Below are 18,564 nucleotides of genomic sequence, written 5' to 3' on the forward strand. Positions count from 1 at the left end.
GAAAACATCAAGAAAACCCTTCAGCCAGAAGTTACATGCCAAACATTGTAAATGCATGGAAAACGCTATTCAGGAGCTGAAAAGCACTTTAAAGCAATAAAAAAATGAAAGTCTCTTAAACTGAATCTAAGGGCTACACAGCTTCAGAAAACACCTTTACCATGTAGTAACACCCACAGTAACACGTTAGAGCAGTGAAAACATCAAGAAAACCCTTCAGCCAGAAGTTACATGCCAAACATTGTAAATGCATGGAAAACGCTATTCAGGAGCTGAAAAGCACTTTAAAGCAATAAAAAAATGAAAGTCTCTTAAACTGAATCTAAGGGCTACACAGCTTCAGAAAACACCTTTACCATGTAGTAACACCCACAGTAACACGTTAGAGCAGTGAAAACATCAAGAAAACCCTTCAGCCAGAAGTTACATGCCAAACATTGTAAATGCATGGAAAACGCTATTCAGGAGCTGAAAAGCACTTTAAAGCAATAAAAAAATGAAAGTCTCTTAAACTGAATCTAAGGGCTACACAGCTTCAGAAAACACCTTTACCATGTAGTAACACCCACAGTAACACGTTAGAGCAGTGAAAACATCAAGAAAACCCTTCAGCCAGAAGTTACATGCCAAACATTGTAAATGCATGGAAAACGCTATTCAGGAGCTGAAAAGCACTTTAAAGCAATAAAAAAATGAAAGTCTCTTAAACTGAATCTAAGGGCTACACAGCTTCAGAAAACACCTTTACCATGTAGTAACACCCACAGTAACACGTTAGAGCAGTGAAAACATCAAGAAAACCCTTCAGCCAGAAGTTGAATGCCAAACATTGTAAATGCATGGAAAACGCTATTCAGGAGCTGAAAAGCACTTTAAAGCAATAAAAAAATGAAAGTCTCTTAAACTGAATCTAAGGGCTACACAGCTTCAGAAAACACCTTTACCATGTAGTAACACCCACAGTAACACGTTAGAGCAGTGAAAACATCAAGAAAACCCTTCAGCCAGAAGTTACATGCCAAACATTGTAAATGCATGGAAAACGCTATTCAGGAGCTGAAAAGCACTTTAAAGCAATAAAAAAATGAAAGTCTCTTAAACTGAATCTAAGGGCTACACAGCTTCAGAAAACACCTTTACCATGTAGTAACACCCACAGTAACACGTTAGAGCAGTGAAAACATCAAGAAAACCCTTCAGCCAGAAGTTACATGCCAAACATTGTAAATGCATGGAAAACGCTATTCAGGAGCTGAAAAGCACTTTAAAGCAATAAAAAAATGAAAGTCTCTTAAACTGAATCTAAGGGCTACACAGCTTCAGAAAACACCTTTACCATGTAGTAACACCCACAGTAACACGTTAGAGCAGTGAAAACATCAAGAAAACCCTTCAGCCAGAAGTTACATGCCAAACATTGTAAATGCATGGAAAACGCTATTCAGGAGCTGAAAAGCACTTTAAAGCAATAAAAAAATGAAAGTCTCTTAAACTGAATCTAAGGGCTACACAGCTTCAGAAAACACCTTTACCATGTAGTAACACCCACAGTAACACGTTAGAGCAGTGAAAACATCAAGAAAACCCTTCAGCCAGAAGTTACATGCCAAACATTGTAAATGCATGGAAAACGCTATTCAGGAGCTGAAAAGCACTTTAAAGCAATAAAAAAATGAAAGTCTCTTAAACTGAATCTAAGGGCTACACAGCTTCAGAAAACACCTTTACCATGTAGTAACACCCACAGTAACACGTTAGAGCAGTGAAAACATCAAGAAAACCCTTCAGCCAGAAGTTACATGCCAAACATTGTAAATGCATGGAAAACGCTATTCAGGAGCTGAAAAGCACTTTAAAGCAATAAAAAAATGAAAGTCTCTTAAACTGAATCTAAGGGCTACACAGCTTCAGAAAACACCTTTACCATGTAGTAACACCCACAGTAACACGTTAGAGCAGTGAAAACATCAAGAAAACCCTTCAGCCAGAAGTTACATGCCAAACATTGTAAATGCATGGAAAACGCTATTCAGGAGCTGAAAAGCACTTTAAAGCAATAAAAAAATGAAAGTCTCTTAAACTGAATCTAAGGGCTACACAGCTTCAGAAAACACCTTTACCATGTAGTAACACCCACAGTAACACGTTAGAGCAGTGAAAACATCAAGAAAACCCTTCAGCCAGAAGTTACATGCCAAACATTGTAAATGCATGGAAAACGCTATTCAGGAGCTGAAAAGCACTTTAAAGCAATAAAAAAATGAAAGTCTCTTAAACTGAATCTAAGGGCTACACAGCTTCAGAAAACACCTTTACCATGTAGTAACACCCACAGTAACACGTTAGAGCAGTGAAAACATCAAGAAAACCCTTCAGCCAGAAGTTACATGCCAAACATTGTAAATGCATGGAAAACGCTATTCAGGAGCTGAAAAGCACTTTAAAGCAATAAAAAAATGAAAGTCTCTTAAACTGAATCTAAGGGCTACACAGCTTCAGAAAACACCTTTACCATGTAGTAACACCCACAGTAACACGTTAGAGCAGTGAAAACATCAAGAAAACCCTTCAGCCAGAAGTTACATGCCAAACATTGTAAATGCATGGAAAACGCTATTCAGGAGCTGAAAAGCACTTTAAAGCAATAAAAAAATGAAAGTCTCTTAAACTGAATCTAAGGGCTACACAGCTTCAGAAAACACCTTTACCATGTAGTAACACCCACAGTAACACGTTAGAGCAGTGAAAACATCAAGAAAACCCTTCAGCCAGAAGTTACATGCCAAACATTGTAAATGCATGGAAAACGCTATTCAGGAGCTGAAAAGCACTTTAAAGCAATAAAAAAATGAAAGTCTCTTAAACTGAATCTAAGGGCTACACAGCTTCAGAAAACACCTTTACCATGTAGTAACACCCACAGTAACACGTTAGAGCAGTGAAAACATCAAGAAAACCCTTCAGCCAGAAGTTACATGCCAAACATTGTAAATGCATGGAAAACGCTATTCAGGAGCTGAAAAGCACTTTAAAGCAATAAAAAAATGAAAGTCTCTTAAACTGAATCTAAGGGCTACACAGCTTCAGAAAACACCTTTACCATGTAGTAACACCCACAGTAACACGTTAGAGCAGTGAAAACATCAAGAAAACCCTTCAGCCAGAAGTTGAATGCCAAACATTGTAAATGCATGGAAAACGCTATTCAGGAGCTGAAAAGCACTTTAAAGCAATAAAAAAATGAAAGTCTCTTAAACTGAATCTAAGGGCTACACAGCTTCAGAAAACACCTTTACCATGTAGTAACACCCACAGTAACACGTTAGAGCAGTGAAAACATCAAGAAAACCCTTCAGCCAGAAGTTACATGCCAAACATTGTAAATGCATGGAAAACGCTATTCAGGAGCTGAAAAGCACTTTAAAGCAATAAAAAAATGAAAGTCTCTTAAACTGAATCTAAGGGCTACACAGCTTCAGAAAACACCTTTACCATGTAGTAACACCCACAGTAACACGTTAGAGCAGTGAAAACATCAAGAAAACCCTTCAGCCAGAAGTTACATGCCAAACATTGTAAATGCATGGAAAACGCTATTCAGGAGCTGAAAAGCACTTTAAAGCAATAAAAAAATGAAAGTCTCTTAAACTGAATCTAAGGGCTACACAGCTTCAGAAAACACCTTTACCATGTAGTAACACCCACAGTAACACGTTAGAGCAGTGAAAACATCAAGAAAACCCTTCAGCCAGAAGTTACATGCCAAACATTGTAAATGCATGGAAAACGCTATTCAGGAGCTGAAAAGCACTTTAAAGCAATAAAAAAATGAAAGTCTCTTAAACTGAATCTAAGGGCTACACAGCTTCAGAAAACACCTTTACCATGTAGTAACACCCACAGTAACACGTTAGAGCAGTGAAAACATCAAGAAAACCCTTCAGCCAGAAGTTACATGCCAAACATTGTAAATGCATGGAAAACGCTATTCAGGAGCTGAAAAGCACTTTAAAGCAATAAAAAAATGAAAGTCTCTTAAACTGAATCTAAGGGCTACACAGCTTCAGAAAACACCTTTACCATGTAGTAACACCCACAGTAACACGTTAGAGCAGTGAAAACATCAAGAAAACCCTTCAGCCAGAAGTTACATGCCAAACATTGTAAATGCATGGAAAACGCTATTCAGGAGCTGAAAAGCACTTTAAAGCAATAAAAAAATGAAAGTCTCTTAAACTGAATCTAAGGGCTACACAGCTTCAGAAAACACCTTTACCATGTAGTAACACCCACAGTAACACGTTAGAGCAGTGAAAACATCAAGAAAACCCTTCAGCCAGAAGTTACATGCCAAACATTGTAAATGCATGGAAAACGCTATTCAGGAGCTGAAAAGCACTTTAAAGCAATAAAAAAATGAAAGTCTCTTAAACTGAATCTAAGGGCTACACAGCTTCAGAAAACACCTTTACCATGTAGTAACACCCACAGTAACACGTTAGAGCAGTGAAAACATCAAGAAAACCCTTCAGCCAGAAGTTACATGCCAAACATTGTAAATGCATGGAAAACGCTATTCAGGAGCTGAAAAGCACTTTAAAGCAATAAAAAAATGAAAGTCTCTTAAACTGAATCTAAGGGCTACACAGCTTCAGAAAACACCTTTACCATGTAGTAACACCCACAGTAACACGTTAGAGCAGTGAAAACATCAAGAAAACCCTTCAGCCAGAAGTTGAATGCCAAACATTGTAAATGCATGGAAAACGCTATTCAGGAGCTGAAAAGCACTTTAAAGCAATAAAAAAATGAAAGTCTCTTAAACTGAATCTAAGGGCTACACAGCTTCAGAAAACACCTTTACCATGTAGTAACACCCACAGTAACACGTTAGAGCAGTGAAAACATCAAGAAAACCCTTCAGCCAGAAGTTACATGCCAAACATTGTAAATGCATGGAAAACGCTATTCAGGAGCTGAAAAGCACTTTAAAGCAATAAAAAAATGAAAGTCTCTTAAACTGAATCTAAGGGCTACACAGCTTCAGAAAACACCTTTACCATGTAGTAACACCCACAGTAACACGTTAGAGCAGTGAAAACATCAAGAAAACCCTTCAGCCAGAAGTTACATGCCAAACATTGTAAATGCATGGAAAACGCTATTCAGGAGCTGAAAAGCACTTTAAAGCAATAAAAAAATGAAAGTCTCTTAAACTGAATCTAAGGGCTACACAGCTTCAGAAAACACCTTTACCATGTAGTAACACCCACAGTAACACGTTAGAGCAGTGAAAACATCAAGAAAACCCTTCAGCCAGAAGTTACATGCCAAACATTGTAAATGCATGGAAAACGCTATTCAGGAGCTGAAAAGCACTTTAAAGCAATAAAAAAATGAAAGTCTCTTAAACTGAATCTAAGGGCTACACAGCTTCAGAAAACACCTTTACCATGTAGTAACACCCACAGTAACACGTTAGAGCAGTGAAAACATCAAGAAAACCCTTCAGCCAGAAGTTACATGCCAAACATTGTAAATGCATGGAAAACGCTATTCAGGAGCTGAAAAGCACTTTAAAGCAATAAAAAAATGAAAGTCTCTTAAACTGAATCTAAGGGCTACACAGCTTCAGAAAACACCTTTACCATGTAGTAACACCCACAGTAACACGTTAGAGCAGTGAAAACATCAAGAAAACCCTTCAGCCAGAAGTTACATGCCAAACATTGTAAATGCATGGAAAACGCTATTCAGGAGCTGAAAAGCACTTTAAAGCAATAAAAAAATGAAAGTCTCTTAAACTGAATCTAAGGGCTACACAGCTTCAGAAAACACCTTTACCATGTAGTAACACCCACAGTAACACGTTAGAGCAGTGAAAACATCAAGAAAACCCTTCAGCCAGAAGTTACATGCCAAACATTGTAAATGCATGGAAAACGCTATTCAGGAGCTGAAAAGCACTTTAAAGCAATAAAAAAATGAAAGTCTCTTAAACTGAATCTAAGGGCTACACAGCTTCAGAAAACACCTTTACCATGTAGTAACACCCACAGTAACACGTTAGAGCAGTGAAAACATCAAGAAAACCCTTCAGCCAGAAGTTACATGCCAAACATTGTAAATGCATGGAAAACGCTATTCAGGAGCTGAAAAGCACTTTAAAGCAATAAAAAAATGAAAGTCTCTTAAACTGAATCTAAGGGCTACACAGCTTCAGAAAACACCTTTACCATGTAGTAACACCCACAGTAACACGTTAGAGCAGTGAAAACATCAAGAAAACCCTTCAGCCAGAAGTTACATGCCAAACATTGTAAATGCATGGAAAACGCTATTCAGGAGCTGAAAAGCACTTTAAAGCAATAAAAAAATGAAAGTCTCTTAAACTGAATCTAAGGGCTACACAGCTTCAGAAAACACCTTTACCATGTAGTAACACCCACAGTAACACGTTAGAGCAGTGAAAACATCAAGAAAACCCTTCAGCCAGAAGTTGAATGCCAAACATTGTAAATGCATGGAAAACGCTATTCAGGAGCTGAAAAGCACTTTAAAGCAATAAAAAAATGAAAGTCTCTTAAACTGAATCTAAGGGCTACACAGCTTCAGAAAACACCTTTACCATGTAGTAACACCCACAGTAACACGTTAGAGCAGTGAAAACATCAAGAAAACCCTTCAGCCAGAAGTTACATGCCAAACATTGTAAATGCATGGAAAACGCTATTCAGGAGCTGAAAAGCACTTTAAAGCAATAAAAAAATGAAAGTCTCTTAAACTGAATCTAAGGGCTACACAGCTTCAGAAAACACCTTTACCATGTAGTAACACCCACAGTAACACGTTAGAGCAGTGAAAACATCAAGAAAACCCTTCAGCCAGAAGTTACATGCCAAACATTGTAAATGCATGGAAAACGCTATTCAGGAGCTGAAAAGCACTTTAAAGCAATAAAAAAATGAAAGTCTCTTAAACTGAATCTAAGGGCTACACAGCTTCAGAAAACACCTTTACCATGTAGTAACACCCACAGTAACACGTTAGAGCAGTGAAAACATCAAGAAAACCCTTCAGCCAGAAGTTACATGCCAAACATTGTAAATGCATGGAAAACGCTATTCAGGAGCTGAAAAGCACTTTAAAGCAATAAAAAAATGAAAGTCTCTTAAACTGAATCTAAGGGCTACACAGCTTCAGAAAACACCTTTACCATGTAGTAACACCCACAGTAACACGTTAGAGCAGTGAAAACATCAAGAAAACCCTTCAGCCAGAAGTTACATGCCAAACATTGTAAATGCATGGAAAACGCTATTCAGGAGCTGAAAAGCACTTTAAAGCAATAAAAAAATGAAAGTCTCTTAAACTGAATCTAAGGGCTACACAGCTTCAGAAAACACCTTTACCATGTAGTAACACCCACAGTAACACGTTAGAGCAGTGAAAACATCAAGAAAACCCTTCAGCCAGAAGTTACATGCCAAACATTGTAAATGCATGGAAAACGCTATTCAGGAGCTGAAAAGCACTTTAAAGCAATAAAAAAATGAAAGTCTCTTAAACTGAATCTAAGGGCTACACAGCTTCAGAAAACACCTTTACCATGTAGTAACACCCACAGTAACACGTTAGAGCAGTGAAAACATCAAGAAAACCCTTCAGCCAGAAGTTACATGCCAAACATTGTAAATGCATGGAAAACGCTATTCAGGAGCTGAAAAGCACTTTAAAGCAATAAAAAAATGAAAGTCTCTTAAACTGAATCTAAGGGCTACACAGCTTCAGAAAACACCTTTACCATGTAGTAACACCCACAGTAACACGTTAGAGCAGTGAAAACATCAAGAAAACCCTTCAGCCAGAAGTTACATGCCAAACATTGTAAATGCATGGAAAACGCTATTCAGGAGCTGAAAAGCACTTTAAAGCAATAAAAAAATGAAAGTCTCTTAAACTGAATCTAAGGGCTACACAGCTTCAGAAAACACCTTTACCATGTAGTAACACCCACAGTAACACGTTAGAGCAGTGAAAACATCAAGAAAACCCTTCAGCCAGAAGTTACATGCCAAACATTGTAAATGCATGGAAAACGCTATTCAGGAGCTGAAAAGCACTTTAAAGCAATAAAAAAATGAAAGTCTCTTAAACTGAATCTAAGGGCTACACAGCTTCAGAAAACACCTTTACCATGTAGTAACACCCACAGTAACACGTTAGAGCAGTGAAAACATCAAGAAAACCCTTCAGCCAGAAGTTACATGCCAAACATTGTAAATGCATGGAAAACGCTATTCAGGAGCTGAAAAGCACTTTAAAGCAATAAAAAAATGAAAGTCTCTTAAACTGAATCTAAGGGCTACACAGCTTCAGAAAACACCTTTACCATGTAGTAACACCCACAGTAACACGTTAGAGCAGTGAAAACATCAAGAAAACCCTTCAGCCAGAAGTTACATGCCAAACATTGTAAATGCATGGAAAACGCTATTCAGGAGCTGAAAAGCACTTTAAAGCAATAAAAAAATGAAAGTCTCTTAAACTGAATCTAAGGGCTACACAGCTTCAGAAAACACCTTTACCATGTAGTAACACCCACAGTAACACGTTAGAGCAGTGAAAACATCAAGAAAACCCTTCAGCCAGAAGTTGAATGCCAAACATTGTAAATGCATGGAAAACGCTATTCAGGAGCTGAAAAGCACTTTAAAGCAATAAAAAAATGAAAGTCTCTTAAACTGAATCTAAGGGCTACACAGCTTCAGAAAACACCTTTACCATGTAGTAACACCCACAGTAACACGTTAGAGCAGTGAAAACATCAAGAAAACCCTTCAGCCAGAAGTTACATGCCAAACATTGTAAATGCATGGAAAACGCTATTCAGGAGCTGAAAAGCACTTTAAAGCAATAAAAAAATGAAAGTCTCTTAAACTGAATCTAAGGGCTACACAGCTTCAGAAAACACCTTTACCATGTAGTAACACCCACAGTAACACGTTAGAGCAGTGAAAACATCAAGAAAACCCTTCAGCCAGAAGTTACATGCCAAACATTGTAAATGCATGGAAAACGCTATTCAGGAGCTGAAAAGCACTTTAAAGCAATAAAAAAATGAAAGTCTCTTAAACTGAATCTAAGGGCTACACAGCTTCAGAAAACACCTTTACCATGTAGTAACACCCACAGTAACACGTTAGAGCAGTGAAAACATCAAGAAAACCCTTCAGCCAGAAGTTACATGCCAAACATTGTAAATGCATGGAAAACGCTATTCAGGAGCTGAAAAGCACTTTAAAGCAATAAAAAAATGAAAGTCTCTTAAACTGAATCTAAGGGCTACACAGCTTCAGAAAACACCTTTACCATGTAGTAACACCCACAGTAACACGTTAGAGCAGTGAAAACATCAAGAAAACCCTTCAGCCAGAAGTTACATGCCAAACATTGTAAATGCATGGAAAACGCTATTCAGGAGCTGAAAAGCACTTTAAAGCAATAAAAAAATGAAAGTCTCTTAAACTGAATCTAAGGGCTACACAGCTTCAGAAAACACCTTTACCATGTAGTAACACCCACAGTAACACGTTAGAGCAGTGAAAACATCAAGAAAACCCTTCAGCCAGAAGTTACATGCCAAACATTGTAAATGCATGGAAAACGCTATTCAGGAGCTGAAAAGCACTTTAAAGCAATAAAAAAATGAAAGTCTCTTAAACTGAATCTAAGGGCTACACAGCTTCAGAAAACACCTTTACCATGTAGTAACACCCACAGTAACACGTTAGAGCAGTGAAAACATCAAGAAAACCCTTCAGCCAGAAGTTACATGCCAAACATTGTAAATGCATGGAAAACGCTATTCAGGAGCTGAAAAGCACTTTAAAGCAATAAAAAAATGAAAGTCTCTTAAACTGAATCTAAGGGCTACACAGCTTCAGAAAACACCTTTACCATGTAGTAACACCCACAGTAACACGTTAGAGCAGTGAAAACATCAAGAAAACCCTTCAGCCAGAAGTTACATGCCAAACATTGTAAATGCATGGAAAACGCTATTCAGGAGCTGAAAAGCACTTTAAAGCAATAAAAAAATGAAAGTCTCTTAAACTGAATCTAAGGGCTACACAGCTTCAGAAAACACCTTTACCATGTAGTAACACCCACAGTAACACGTTAGAGCAGTGAAAACATCAAGAAAACCCTTCAGCCAGAAGTTACATGCCAAACATTGTAAATGCATGGAAAACGCTATTCAGGAGCTGAAAAGCACTTTAAAGCAATAAAAAAATGAAAGTCTCTTAAACTGAATCTAAGGGCTACACAGCTTCAGAAAACACCTTTACCATGTAGTAACACCCACAGTAACACGTTAGAGCAGTGAAAACATCAAGAAAACCCTTCAGCCAGAAGTTACATGCCAAACATTGTAAATGCATGGAAAACGCTATTCAGGAGCTGAAAAGCACTTTAAAGCAATAAAAAAATGAAAGTCTCTTAAACTGAATCTAAGGGCTACACAGCTTCAGAAAACACCTTTACCATGTAGTAACACCCACAGTAACACGTTAGAGCAGTGAAAACATCAAGAAAACCCTTCAGCCAGAAGTTACATGCCAAACATTGTAAATGCATGGAAAACGCTATTCAGGAGCTGAAAAGCACTTTAAAGCAATAAAAAAATGAAAGTCTCTTAAACTGAATCTAAGGGCTACACAGCTTCAGAAAACACCTTTACCATGTAGTAACACCCACAGTAACACGTTAGAGCAGTGAAAACATCAAGAAAACCCTTCAGCCAGAAGTTACATGCCAAACATTGTAAATGCATGGAAAACGCTATTCAGGAGCTGAAAAGCACTTTAAAGCAATAAAAAAATGAAAGTCTCTTAAACTGAATCTAAGGGCTACACAGCTTCAGAAAACACCTTTACCATGTAGTAACACCCACAGTAACACGTTAGAGCAGTGAAAACATCAAGAAAACCCTTCAGCCAGAAGTTACATGCCAAACATTGTAAATGCATGGAAAACGCTATTCAGGAGCTGAAAAGCACTTTAAAGCAATAAAAAAATGAAAGTCTCTTAAACTGAATCTAAGGGCTACACAGCTTCAGAAAACACCTTTACCATGTAGTAACACCCACAGTAACACGTTAGAGCAGTGAAAACATCAAGAAAACCCTTCAGCCAGAAGTTACATGCCAAACATTGTAAATGCATGGAAAACGCTATTCAGGAGCTGAAAAGCACTTTAAAGCAATAAAAAAATGAAAGTCTCTTAAACTGAATCTAAGGGCTACACAGCTTCAGAAAACACCTTTACCATGTAGTAACACCCACAGTAACACGTTAGAGCAGTGAAAACATCAAGAAAACCCTTCAGCCAGAAGTTGAATGCCAAACATTGTAAATGCATGGAAAACGCTATTCAGGAGCTGAAAAGCACTTTAAAGCAATAAAAAAATGAAAGTCTCTTAAACTGAATCTAAGGGCTACACAGCTTCAGAAAACACCTTTACCATGTAGTAACACCCACAGTAACACGTTAGAGCAGTGAAAACATCAAGAAAACCCTTCAGCCAGAAGTTACATGCCAAACATTGTAAATGCATGGAAAACGCTATTCAGGAGCTGAAAAGCACTTTAAAGCAATAAAAAAATGAAAGTCTCTTAAACTGAATCTAAGGGCTACACAGCTTCAGAAAACACCTTTACCATGTAGTAACACCCACAGTAACACGTTAGAGCAGTGAAAACATCAAGAAAACCCTTCAGCCAGAAGTTACATGCCAAACATTGTAAATGCATGGAAAACGCTATTCAGGAGCTGAAAAGCACTTTAAAGCAATAAAAAAATGAAAGTCTCTTAAACTGAATCTAAGGGCTACACAGCTTCAGAAAACACCTTTACCATGTAGTAACACCCACAGTAACACGTTAGAGCAGTGAAAACATCAAGAAAACCCTTCAGCCAGAAGTTGAATGCCAAACATTGTAAATGCATGGAAAACGCTATTCAGGAGCTGAAAAGCACTTTAAAGCAATAAAAAAATGAAAGTCTCTTAAACTGAATCTAAGGGCTACACAGCTTCAGAAAACACCTTTACCATGTAGTAACACCCACAGTAACACGTTAGAGCAGTGAAAACATCAAGAAAACCCTTCAGCCAGAAGTTACATGCCAAACATTGTAAATGCATGGAAAACGCTATTCAGGAGCTGAAAAGCACTTTAAAGCAATAAAAAAATGAAAGTCTCTTAAACTGAATCTAAGGGCTACACAGCTTCAGAAAACACCTTTACCATGTAGTAACACCCACAGTAACACGTTAGAGCAGTGAAAACATCAAGAAAACCCTTCAGCCAGAAGTTACATGCCAAACATTGTAAATGCATGGAAAACGCTATTCAGGAGCTGAAAAGCACTTTAAAGCAATAAAAAAATGAAAGTCTCTTAAACTGAATCTAAGGGCTACACAGCTTCAGAAAACACCTTTACCATGTAGTAACACCCACAGTAACACGTTAGAGCAGTGAAAACATCAAGAAAACCCTTCAGCCAGAAGTTACATGCCAAACATTGTAAATGCATGGAAAACGCTATTCAGGAGCTGAAAAGCACTTTAAAGCAATAAAAAAATGAAAGTCTCTTAAACTGAATCTAAGGGCTACACAGCTTCAGAAAACACCTTTACCATGTAGTAACACCCACAGTAACACGTTAGAGCAGTGAAAACATCAAGAAAACCCTTCAGCCAGAAGTTACATGCCAAACATTGTAAATGCATGGAAAACGCTATTCAGGAGCTGAAAAGCACTTTAAAGCAATAAAAAAATGAAAGTCTCTTAAACTGAATCTAAGGGCTACACAGCTTCAGAAAACACCTTTACCATGTAGTAACACCCACAGTAACACGTTAGAGCAGTGAAAACATCAAGAAAACCCTTCAGCCAGAAGTTGAATGCCAAACATTGTAAATGCATGGAAAACGCTATTCAGGAGCTGAAAAGCACTTTAAAGCAATAAAAAAATGAAAGTCTCTTAAACTGAATCTAAGGGCTACACAGCTTCAGAAAACACCTTTACCATGTAGTAACACCCACAGTAAAACGTTAGAGCAGTGAAAACATCAAGAAAACCCTTCAGCCAGAAGTTACATGCCAAACATTGTAAATGCATGGAAAACGCTATTCAGGAGCTGAAAAGCACTTTAAAGCAATAAAAAAATGAAAGTCTCTTAAACTGAATCTAAGGGCTACACAGCTTCAGAAAACACCTTTACCATGTAGTAACACCCACAGTAACACGTTAGAGCAGTGAAAACATCAAGAAAACCCTTCAGCCAGAAGTTGAATGCCAAACATTGTAAATGCATGGAAAACGCTATTCAGGAGCTGAAAAGCACTTTAAAGCAATAAAAAAATGAAAGTCTCTTAAACTGAATCTAAGGGCTACACAGCTTCAGAAAACACCTTTACCATGTAGTAACACCCACAGTAACACGTTAGAGCAGTGAAAACATCAAGAAAACCCTTCAGCCAGAAGTTACATGCCAAACATTGTAAATGCATGGAAAACGCTATTCAGGAGCTGAAAAGCACTTTAAAGCCCATGTAGTAACACCCACAGTAACACGTTAGAGCAGTGAAAACATCAAGAAAACCCTTCAGCCAGAAGTTACATGCCAAACATTGTAAATGCATGGAAAACGCTATTCAGGAGCTGAAAAGCACTTTAAAGCAATAAAAAAATGAAAGTCTCTTAAACTGAATCTAAGGGCTACACAGCTTCAGAAAACACCTTTACCATGTAGTAACACCCACAGTAACACGTTAGAGCAGTGAAAACATCAAGAAAACCCTTCAGCCAGAAGTTACATGCCAAACATTGTAAATGCATGGAAAACGCTATTCAGGAGCTGAAAAGCACTTTAAAGCAATAAAAAAATGAAAGTCTCTTAAACTGAATCTAAGGGCTACACAGCTTCAGAAAACACCTTTACCATGTAGTAACACCCACAGTAAAACGTTAAGGAGCTGAAAAGCACTTTAACTCCGTCGGGTCGGTGATCGCGCCGGCGCGATCAGAGCGCAGGTCAGCTTTCGGACTACGCAGCATATAAACAAAGACACTCAGAGGGCAGCCGTCGATTTCATGCGGAAGTGCAGACCTGAAGCTACATTTGAGTGCTTGGTTTGTGTAAATACACCAAGTAAAACTTAAGATACGATCATTTCAATTCCATGAAAAAAGTGCGTCCAAAAAATGCGCTCTTTTATGCGCGCGTTGCATTTATTGTAATATTTTTCTAGTTTTTTGTCCAAAAATGAAACGGAGAAAAACGGGTGATTCTACTGACTCATAGCTATAGGATGCACGAGAAAACGAGAGGACAAAGAGACGTCTAAGAAAAAACTAATTTGGTTTATTATGACTAGTTTTCGAAGTATTTTGAGTAGTTTAGCTAAACATTTGGACTTATTTGGGGGGAAATGAGTCGGACACGCTGTCCAACATGCCGGCGACTTGTTATTTCTACCTCAGAGCAAAAAAAAAAAAAAAAGATGGACGACCAAGATTTTTTGTTTACAACGAGAGGTAAGAAAAACATTCATTGCTTTCGTTTATCTTATTATATTATTCTATTCTACTTCACTGTAATACAAATACCTCAGAACATATTGATTTTTGATTCTTATACATCTTTTTTTTTTTTTACGTTTCATTGACAAAGAGAAAAAAGAGCCATTGTGGCATAGACGGAGGTTCTGCGGTGGTCAAAGAGAAGGTTATAAATGAGCCAAGGGTGACATCTAGTGGAGAAAAAAAAAATATATTTATTTTTTATTTTTTGAATATTGTGAATAATTTTTTATTATGGGACAAATATGGATGAATAACAGTGCATATGGATAGACCTGCTCTCTTTGTAAATAGCTTAATTATAAATCAACTTTACCTTTTTATGTTCACATATACAACTTGTGCTTCAATTTCAAACTTTTGAAATGCTTGATTGAGCATATGTGTGTGTATTATAGTCAAAAAACCATAATTTTTCCACACGGAGTTTGTGTTTTTGTGTCTGTTTGGGTCCAGTATGTTGAAAAGTATGCCAAAGTGAAAATCTTAATTTAACTGGTCATGTAGGTGAGATTGTGCTGAAAAAAAGATACCAAACATTGGTATGATAAACATTTCTTTATGTAGTATATCAAGGCCAAATCAAAGGTACTCAAAAACGGACAAAATAACTCCAGACTCCATAGAGTTAAAGCAATAAAAAAATGAAAGTCTCTTAAACTGAATCTAAGGGCTACACAGCTTCAGAAAACACCTTTACCATGTAGTAACACCCACAGTAACACGTTAGAGCAGTGAAAACATCAAGAAAACCCTTCAGCCAGAAGTTGAATGCCAAACATTGTAAATGCATGGAAAACGCTATTCAGGAGCTGAAAAGCACTTTAAAGCAATAAAAAAATGAAAGTCTCTTAAACTGAATCTAAGGGCTACACAGCTTCAGAAAACACCTTTACCATGTAGTAACACCCACAGTAAAACGTTAGAGCAGTGAAAACATCAAGAAAACCCTTCAGCCAGAAGTTACATGCCAAACATTGTAAATGCATGGAAAACGCTATTCAGGAGCTGAAAAGCACTTTAAAGCAATAAAAAAATGAAAGTCTCTTAAACTGAATGTAAGGGCCACACAGCTTCAGAAAAAACCTTTACCATGTAGTAACACCCACAGTAACACGTTAGAGCAGTGAAAACATCAAGAAAACCCTTCAGCCAGAAGTTACATGCCAAACATTGTAAATGCATGGAAAACGCTATTCAGGAGCTGAAAAGCACTTTAAAGCAATAAAAAAAATGAAAGTCTCTTAAACTGAATCTAAGGGCTACACAGCTTCAGAAAACACCTTTACCATGTAGTAACACCCACAGTAACACGTTAGAGCAGTGAAAACATCAAGAAAACCCTTCAGCCAGAAGTTACATGCCAAACATTGTAAATGCATGGAAAACGCTATTCAGGAGCTGAAAAGCACTTTAAAGCAATAAAAAAATGAAAGTCTCTTAAACTGAATCTAAGGGCTACACAGCTTCAGAAAACACCTTTACCATGTAGTAACACCCACAGTAAAACGTTAGAGCAGTGAAAACATCAAGAAAACCCTTCAGCCAGAAGTTACATGCCAAACATTGTAAATGCATGGAAAACGCTATTCAGGAGCTGAAAAACACTTTAAAGCAATAAAAAAATGAAAGTCTCTTAAACTGAATCTAAGGGCTACACAGCTTCAGAAAACACCTTTACCATGTAGTAACACCCACAGTAACACGTTAGAGCAGTGAAAACATTAAGAAAACCCTTCAGCCAGAAGTTACATGCCAAACATTGTAAATGCATGGAAAACGCTATTCAGGAGCTGAAAAGAACTTTAAAGCAATAAAAAAATGAAAGTCTCTCAAACTGAATGTAAGGGCTACACAGCTTCAGAAAACACCTTTACCATGTAGTAACACCCACAGTAACACGTTAGAGCAGTGAAAACATCAAGAAAACCCTTCAGCCAGAAGTTACATGCCAAACATTGTAAATATATGGAAAACGCTATTCAGGAGCTGAAAAGCACTTTAAAGCAATAAAAAAATGAAAGTCTCTTAAACTGAATCTAAGGGCTACACAGCTTCAGAAAACACCTTTACCATGTAGTAACACCCACAGTAACACGTTAGAGCAGTGAAAACATCAAGAAAACCCTTCAGCCAGAAGTTGAATGCCAAACATTGTAAATGCATGGAAAACGCTATTCAGGAGCTGAAAAGCACTTTAAAGCAATAAAAAAATGAAAGTCTCTTAAACTGAATCTAAGGGCTACACAGCTTCAGAAAACACCTTTACCATGTAGTAACACCCACAGTAACACGTTAGAGCAGTGAAAACATCAAGAAAACCCTTCAGCCAGAAGTTACATGCCAAACATTGTAAATGCATGGAAAACGCTATTCAGGAGCTGAAAAGCACTTTAAAGCAATAAAAAAATGAAAGTCTCTTAAACTGAATCTAAGGGCTACACAGCTTCAGAAAACACCTTTACCATGTAGTAACACCCACAGTAACACGTTAGAGCAGTGAAAACATCAAGAAAACCCTTCAGCCAGAAGTTACATGCCAAACATTGTAAATGCATGGAAAACGCTATTCAGGAAAACGCTATTCAGGAGCTGAAAAGCACTTTAAAGCAATAAAAAAATGAAAGTCTCTTAAACTGAATCTAAGGGCTACACAGCTTCAGAAAACACCTTTACCATGTAGTAACACCCACAGTAACACGTTAGAGCAGTGAAAACATCAAGAAAACCCTTCAGCCAGAAGTTACATGCCAAACATTGTAAATATATGGAAAACGCTATTCAGGAGCTGAAAAGCACTTTAAAGCAATAAAAAAATGAAAGTCTCTTAAACTGAATCTAAGGGCTACACAGCTTCAGAAAACACCTTTACCATGTAGTAACACCCACAGTAACACGTTAGAGCAGTGAAAACATCAAGAAAACCCTTCAGCCAGAAGTTGAATGCCAAACATTGTAAATGCATGGAAAACGCTATTCAGGAGCTGAAAAGCACTTTAAAGCAATAAAAAAATGAAAGTCTCTTAAACTGAATCTAAGGGCTACACAGCTTCAGAAAACACCTTTACCATGTAGTAACACCCACAGTAACACGTTAGAGCAGTGAAAACATCAAGAAAACCCTTCAGCCAGAAGTTGAATGCCAAACATTGTAAATGCATGGAAAACGCTATTCAGGAGCTGAAAAGCACTTTAAAGCAATAAAAAAATGAAAGTCTCTTAAACTGAATCTAAGGGCTACACAGCTTCAGAAAACACCTTTACCATGTAGTAACACCCACAGTAACACGTTAGAGCAGTGAAAACATCAAGAAAACCCTTCAGCCAGAAGTTACATGCCAAACATTGTAAATGCATGGAAAACGCTATTCAGGAGCTGAAAAGCACTTTAAAGCAATAAAAAAATGAAAGTCTCTTAAACTGAATCTAAGGGCCACACAGCTTCAGAAAAAACCTTTACCATGTAGTAACACCCACAGTAACACGTTAGAGCAGTGAAAACATCAAGAAAACCCTTCAGCCAGAAGTTACATGCCAAACATTGTAAATGCATGGAAAACGCTATTCAGGAGCTGAAAAGCACTTTAAAGCAATAAAAAAATGAAAGTCTCTTAAACTGAATCTAAGGGCTACACAGCTTCAGAAAACACCTTTACCATGTAGTAACACCCACAGTAAAACGTTAGAGCAGTGAAAACATCAAGAAAACCCTTCAGCCAGAAGTTACATGCCAAACATTGTAAATGCATGGAAAACGCTATTCAGGAGCTGAAAAGCACTTTAAAGCAATAAAAAAATGAAAGTCTCTTAAACTGAATCTAAGGGCTACACAGCTTCAGAAAACACCTTTACCATGTAGTAACACCCACAGTAAAACGTTAGAGCAGTGAAAACATCAAGAAAACCCTTCA

The 18,564-nt window shown here is 37.5% G+C and overlaps 1 protein-coding gene across 1 annotated transcript in view; it reads left to right on the forward strand.

The window, feature by feature from the left end:
• The window catches only part of zfhx3b (zinc finger homeobox 3b), a 78,789-nt gene that overhangs the window by 25,609 nt on the left and 34,616 nt on the right, over positions 1-18,564 (forward strand). The window lies entirely within an intron of this gene.

Source organism: Hypomesus transpacificus, chromosome 19 (assembly GCF_021917145.1).
Source record: "Hypomesus transpacificus isolate Combined female chromosome 19, fHypTra1, whole genome shotgun sequence".
Classification (NCBI taxonomy): domain Eukaryota; kingdom Metazoa; phylum Chordata; class Actinopteri; order Osmeriformes; family Osmeridae; genus Hypomesus; species Hypomesus transpacificus.